Source organism: Phoenix dactylifera, chromosome 5 (assembly GCF_051530095.1).
Source record: "Phoenix dactylifera cultivar Ajwa chromosome 5, Ajwa_hap1_PhDact_Kaust_v1.1, whole genome shotgun sequence".
In the NCBI taxonomy this organism is placed as follows: Eukaryota; Viridiplantae; Streptophyta; class Magnoliopsida; order Arecales; family Arecaceae; genus Phoenix; species Phoenix dactylifera.
The window spans coordinates 18859880-18866729 of NC_143194.1; positions in this window are offsets into that span (position 1 = coordinate 18859880).

The window sequence follows — 6850 nt, forward strand, 5'->3', positions numbered from 1 at the left end:
GCAAGCCGAGGCGACCGGTCGGGGCTTCAGGCTAGTCTGCTCCCGGGATGATCATCGGGTTAGCCTGGCATCCGAGGGCCGAGCCTCGGGGCATTCCACTCGTTGGTCGGCCAAGGCTGGCGCAAGCCGAGGCGACCGGTCGGGGCTTCCGGCTAGTCTGCTCCCGGGATGATCATCGGGCTAGCCAGGCATCCGAGGGCCGAGCCTCGGGGCATTCCACTCGTTGGTCGGCCAAGGCTGGCGCAAGCCGAGGCGACCGGTCGGGGCTTCCGGCTAGTCTGCTCCCGGGATGATCATCGGGCTAGCCAGGCATCCGAGGGCCGTGCCTCGGAAAATTCCGCTCGCTGGTCGTGCGCTTGTCGCTCGCTGCCCGACGGGGTTTCTCCGTGGCCAGCCGCGATCATGTTTCTCCTTTTCTCTAAGCGTTGCCTGGGGGAACACGAGAAGGGCATTAAACGCTAATTAATGCGTTACCTGGGAAATCGGATCACCAGCTGCTGCTTGCGAGGAGTGTTAGTTGAGCGGCCGCGATACGCGGGTTCTTCGAGGAGGATACGGCCTGGGCGCGAGCGGAGATATGTGGACCTAGGGGTACATGACACCCGGATTGTCCTGCACAAAGAATGCGGTTTAAGGAGAATGACGCTTAGGAAATCACGGGGAGATACGCCTCGGGAGTCGGAACGGCTCCGGTTTCAATGCGCCTGCATTTATTGGAGCCACCCGCATCGGAACGACCAGGGGGCCGCAGTTTCGGCTATAAATACAGGTGCAGGTACGATGGAGTTTGCCAAGCCGGAGCTGTTCAGGTTGCCATGGATTGCGGACCTCCTCCTTGGCATATGACTGAGAGACTCCTGTTGAAGGAAAGGGGAGACGCTCCCCTTGCGACTTCAGCCAACTAGCCGTTTCATCTGGGATCAACAAGGAGGGTCTTCCCGGCGGAGCTCCGCTCTAGGCGTTTCATCCGGGATCAGATCTCCCCTCCTTGAAGTTCAGCCTCCCGATTGAGCTCTGCACCAGACGCTCAGTCCGGGACCGCGCCTCCATATGCTCTTCCCCCTCGTATTCCTTCTCTTTCCTACCACTGGGGAGGATGGGAATATCCTTTGGAGGCGGCGTTCCCCTGGGGGCAGCGGGAGCTTCTTCTGCGGCGGCTCCTCGTCTTTTTGGTGAGGTGCTGGATGGCGCCTCCGGTTAGAAGCACCCACTTCCGGTGGGATTGCAGCTGCTTTGGGTTGAGGGTTTGGGATCCTCGGTCCTCAGCTCTACAGATTCTCCACCTCTTCTTTGCTTTCTTTACTCCCTAATTCCCCTCTGGGAATTCCTTGTAATCACACGAGCACGCCATTGTAACCAGAAATTATTGAAATGAAAAGTGTTGCACCTTTTCAAATTGTCTTTCTGGCCTTGTTGTTCTATTGGTAATACATCCGCAGGTTAGCGGAATTCCAGCCCCTTGGAATTTCTCGGCCGTCTAGGGCTTCCAACTGGTAGGAGCCAGGTCGGTTTACCCAACGAACTTTATACGGGCCTTCCCAATTCGGCGCTAGCTTCCCACCTTCCGTAGGTTGAGATGCCTTAGCTCGCCTCAGCACCAGATCTCCAATTCTGAAAAGCTTCGGTCGGACTTTGGAGTTGTAATATCGGGCCACCCTCCGCTGATACATTGCCATCCGAACCTGCGCCATTTCCCTTGCTTCTTCCAAGAGATCCAGGTTCCCTCGGAGTTGCTCCGAGTTGGCCTCGGGTCGGTGTGCGGCTACCCGAGGTGAGGGAAGTCCGAGCTCTACGGGGACAACGGCTTCCGTGCCATAGGTTAGGCTGAAAGGCGTCTCCCCGGTAGGAGTCCGATGCGTGGTCCGATACGCCCAAAGGACATTCTCGAGTTCCTCGACCCAAGCTTGCCCCGTCCGTCCGATCCGCGCTTTGATACCTTGGAGGATTGTCCGATTTGTGACCTCGGCCTCGCCGTTGGTTTGGGGATGCGACACGGACGTGAACCGATGTTCGATCCCGAACTCCTCGCAGAAGTCTCGGAAATGCTTGTTATCAAACTGTCGACCGTTATCCGAGATGAGGACCCGAGGTACCCCAAATCGGACGATGATGTTCTTCTTTACGAACTTCCGGACTTGCGCCTCCGTGATGGTGGCCAGTGGCTCTGCCTCCACCCACTTGGTGAAGTAGTCGATGGCGACAATCAAAAATTTCCGCTGGGCCGAAGCGATGGGGAATGGTCCGAGGATATCCATTCCCCACTGTGCAAAGGGCCAGGGGGCGGTGATTGGCGCCAAGGGAACAGAGGGGACTCTCTGGATGTTGGCGTGGCGCTGGCAGGCGTCGCATTTCCGTACGTGATCCTTTGAGTCTTCCAATAAGGTCGGCCAATAGTAGCCTTGCCTCATGATCTTATGTGCCAGGGACCTAGCCCCCAGGTGCGATCCGCAGATGCCTTCGTGGACTTCGCTGAGGGCGTAAGCCGCTTCCGAAGGGCGGAGGCACCTTAAGAGGGGGGCGGTGAACGAGGTCCGATACAGCCTCCCTTCGTAGAGTACGTAGTGGGCGGACTTCATAACAAGTCGCCGAGCTTGATCTTCATCTTCGGGGAGGATCCCTTCGGCGAGGTAAGCTACAAGCGGGTCCATCCAAGATGGTTCCGGATCAATTGCCATTACCGCTTCAGCCTCGCCGATGCTCGGGGCATCTAGGGTCTTCAGGTATATCGCCCTTGACAAGTTGTGTGCCTCAGCGCCCACCAAGCGGGACAACCTGTCGGCCCTAGCATTTTCGCTCCTTGGGACCTGCTGAATGTCAATACTGCCGAGGTCGGGAATGAGTGCTTGCACCTTCCGGACGTAGCTCTGCATGGTCGGGCTCCGTGCCTCGAACTCCCCTCGAACCTGCCCGACCACCAGCTGGGAGTCGGTGAAGACCTTCAGACGCCGGATGCCGAGCTCCTTGGCGAGTTTGAGTCCCGTGACTAGGGCCTCGTACTCCGCCTCATTGTTGGTCACTGGAAATCCGAACCTCAAGGCATACTCGGCTATCACTCCATCGGGATTGGTAAGGACCAGCCCAGCCCCTCCACCTTCAGGGTTCGACGACCCGTCAATGTGGAGCGTCCAGATCGGGAGATCGAGGCTGGGTGTTTCCGGCGGCCTAGGTTCCGTCTCCTGCACAGTGCACTCAGCGAGAAAGTCCGCGAGCACCTGGGCCTTGATGGCGGGCCGGGGCTGGTAGCGGATGTCGAACTCACCAAGTTCTACTGCCCACTTCACCAGCCGTCCCGCATTCTCAGGATTGCTGAGGATCTGCCGCAGTGGTTGATCGGTCAAAAGGGTGACAGAATGAGCCTGGAAATAGGGGCGAAGCCTCCTGGTTGCAGTCAGCAGCGCGAAGGCGATCTTTTCAGCCTTCGTGTACCACGTCTCGGCATCCCGGAGGACTCGGCTGGTGTAGTACACGGGCTTCTGAAGTTTTGCCTCTTCCCGAACCAGTACTGCGCTGACTGCGGTTGGGAAGACCGCCAGGTAAAGGTAGAGCATCTCCCCCTCTTGCGGCTTGGACAGCAGGGGAGGAGACGCCATGTACTCCTTGAGCTGGTCGAACGCCACTTGACATTCAGCCGTCCAGAGGAAGTCTTTCGGGCGCTTCAACACCTTGAAGAACGGTTGGCAGCGTTCGGCCGATTTTGCCACAAATCGTCCGAGCGCGGCGACCCTCCCAGCGAGCTCCTGAACCTCCTTCACTTTGGTCGGAGGGGACATATCTTGGATGGCCTTGATTTTGTCCGGGTTGGCCTCGATCCCCCGCTGGTTGACAATGAAGCCGAGGAACCTCCCGGCCGAAGCACCAAAGGCGCACTTCGCTGGGTTTAGCTTCATACGAAACTTCCGCAAGGTGGCGAAGGTCTCCTCCAGATCCGCAATGTGCTGATCCGCATGGCGGCTCTTTACCAGCATATCGTCCACGTACACCTCCATGTTCCGGCCGATCTGCTCCTTGAAGATTTTATTGACGAGGCGCTGGTAAGTAGCGCCAGCGTTCTTCAGACCGAAGGGCATTACCTTGTAACAGTACAGCCCCCTGTCTGTTATGAAGGCCGTTTTCTCCTCGTCCTGTGAAGCCATCATTATTTGGTTGTAGCCGGAGAAGGCGTCCATGAAAGACAGCAGCTGATATCCGGAAGTCGCGTCGACCAGTTGGTCTATTCGCGGGAGCGGAAAGCTATCCTTGGGGCACGCCTTGTTCAGGTCGGTGTAGTCGACGCACATCCTCCACTTCCCGCTCGCCTTCCGGACAAGTACGACGTTTGCCAGCCACTCGGGGTAGCTCACTTCCCTTATGAAACCTGCCTCCAAGAGTTTGTCTACCTCCTGGTCGACCACCCGGATCCGATCCGGGGCACAGTGTCTCTTCTTTTGCTTTACTGGTCGGTGGGTCGGGTCGACGTTGAGGGCGTGAGAAATGACCTCCGGGTCGATCCCAGGTACATCGGCCGCCGACCAGGCAAACACATCAGCATTGGCTCGGAGGAATTCCACTAACCGGAGCCGAGCTTCCAAGTCGAGGTTGGCACCGACCCGGACCGTGCGGTCCGGACGGCCTTCTTCGAGGGGAACTTCGATTACGCCCTCGGCCGGCTCCCCGTGCCGCAAGGCCACTTCGTCTCTGGCGTCAAGGGACTCGACGCTTAGGGCCTCCATGGGCTTCTTCCCTTTGAGAGTTGCTAGGAAACACTGCCGTGCGGTTGGTTGGTCACCTCGGACCTCTCCAATCCCGGCCGCCGTGGGGAACCGCATGAGCAAATGGTAGGTAGAAACCACCGCGCGAAGGGCGTTCAGTCCGGGTCGTCCGAGGATAGCGTTGTAGGCCGAGGGGACACGGACGACCAAGAACCCGAGTCGCACCGTGGCTTCTGCGGGTGCAACGCCCGCAGTCACAGGCAGCTCAATGACACCTTCGGCCGAGATAGCGTCTCCAGTGAATCCTATAAGGGGGGTGGATGTTTTGTGCAACAATTGTCGGGACAAGCTCATCTTTTGGAAGGCCTCGTAATACAAAATATCAGCTGAGCTTCCACTATCCACAAGAACACGCCTTACATCATAGTTCGCCATAGTGAGAGAGATCACCATGGCGTCATCGTGGGGAGTCTGAACCCCCTTTACATCTTCATCGCAAAAAGTGATTACATTTCCGACCCGCTGCCTCTTCGCGACGGCCACTCCTGATGCTTCCGCCGAGCCCCCTGCGTTCCTCACGGGCCGAGAGCAGCCCCCAGTGATGGTGTGGATCACTCCCGCAACGGGTCGATTCTGCTCCCGAGGCTCCTGAGGGGCCGGGTCGACCGGACGCGGGCCTGCCGGGGGACGTCGGTCGTTTACATATCGACCGAGACGCCCTCGGCGAATGAGAGCCTCGATCTCGTCCCGAAGCTGGAAGCAGTCTTCGGTATCGTGGCCGTGGTCTCGGTGGTACTCACAGTACGCCCGAGAAGGCCTCCTCCCAGGGATCTTCTTCATCTGCCTCGGGACCGGGAGGTCCTCCCGCCCCTTGACCTCCATGAGGATCTGGGCCCGGGGGGCCAGGAGTGGGGTGTACCGGTTGAAGCGTCGGTGCGGAGAACGAGGGCGTGTGGCGCCGTGGTTCCTTGCTGGTGACGGGCTTCTGCGCCGGCGTTGAGGCGTCGGGCTCCTCCTCTGGGGTGCCTCTTTTCGCCTTTTCTTCCCGGGCTTTAGAGGGGCCTCGGCGGCCTCCTTGTTCCGGTGGGATGCTGCCTCCTCGGCGTCTGCATACTGGTTTGCCCGAGATAACAGCTCCGGAAAGCTCCGCGGCAGGCGTTTGTCCAGGGAGAAGGTGAGTCTGCCCTTCCGGAAGCCACGCTTCAGGGCTGAGAGAGCCACTTCCTGGCTCAGGTTCCGGACCTCCAGTGTAGCCTTGTTGAAGCGGGTGAGATAATCCCGCAGGCTTTCTCCCTCGTTTTGCCGGACATCAAAGAGGGAGTCGGAGACCAGTCGCCGCCTGCTACTAACGGCGAAATGGCTGATGAAGAAGCGGGTGAACTGGTCGAAGGACTGGATGGAGTTAGCCTCCAGGCCGGCGAACCATGCCCTTGCCGGGCCACGGAGGGTCGCCGGGAAGGCCTTGCAGAGGAGCGGATCCGATGCTCCATGGAGGAGCATAAGAGTCCTGAAACTCTCCACGTGGTCCCGCGGGTCCGCCGCCCCGTCGTAGGGTTCGATCGCCGGCATTTTGAACCCCGGCGGGTTCGGGGTCCGCAGGATCCTCGAGGCAAGCGCCGGCTGGGAGGAGATCTCCAAGTCAGCGAAGGGATCTTTGGAGTGGCCCTTCAGGACCTGGAGTTGTCTGTGGAGATCGTCCACCCGCCGGTCCAGAGAGCGCGACCGGTGGGTGGGGGACAAGGAGCGGCGCGAGGGGGACCGACTGGAGTGCGGGCCCCTCGAGGACTGGGGTGTCTGAGAACGCGCCCGGGTCCGCCTCTCGTACCCCGCACAGCTCCGATGAGAAGGTCCTGGCAGAATGGACCGTACTCGAGAATCCTCCTCGCGCCGGCGCTCCTCTCCATGGGAGAGGAAGGAGCGCGGGTTGTGAGGAAGAGGCGAGTGCTCGGGGGGCAGCGGCTCCTGAGCCCGTTGCGGCACCCGAGAGATCCCACCCTGCAGATTCTGCACTGCCTCCGCGAGGGTGCGAACCTGCTGGGCTAGCTGGTCGAACTGAGCAGCTTCGACCGTCTGAATGGGAGAAGGGGCGGTGGAGTGCTGCTGAGAGTGCGTTAGGGACGCAGCAGCCTCTCGGCCGGAGGCGCGAGAGGCTCCGCGACCGG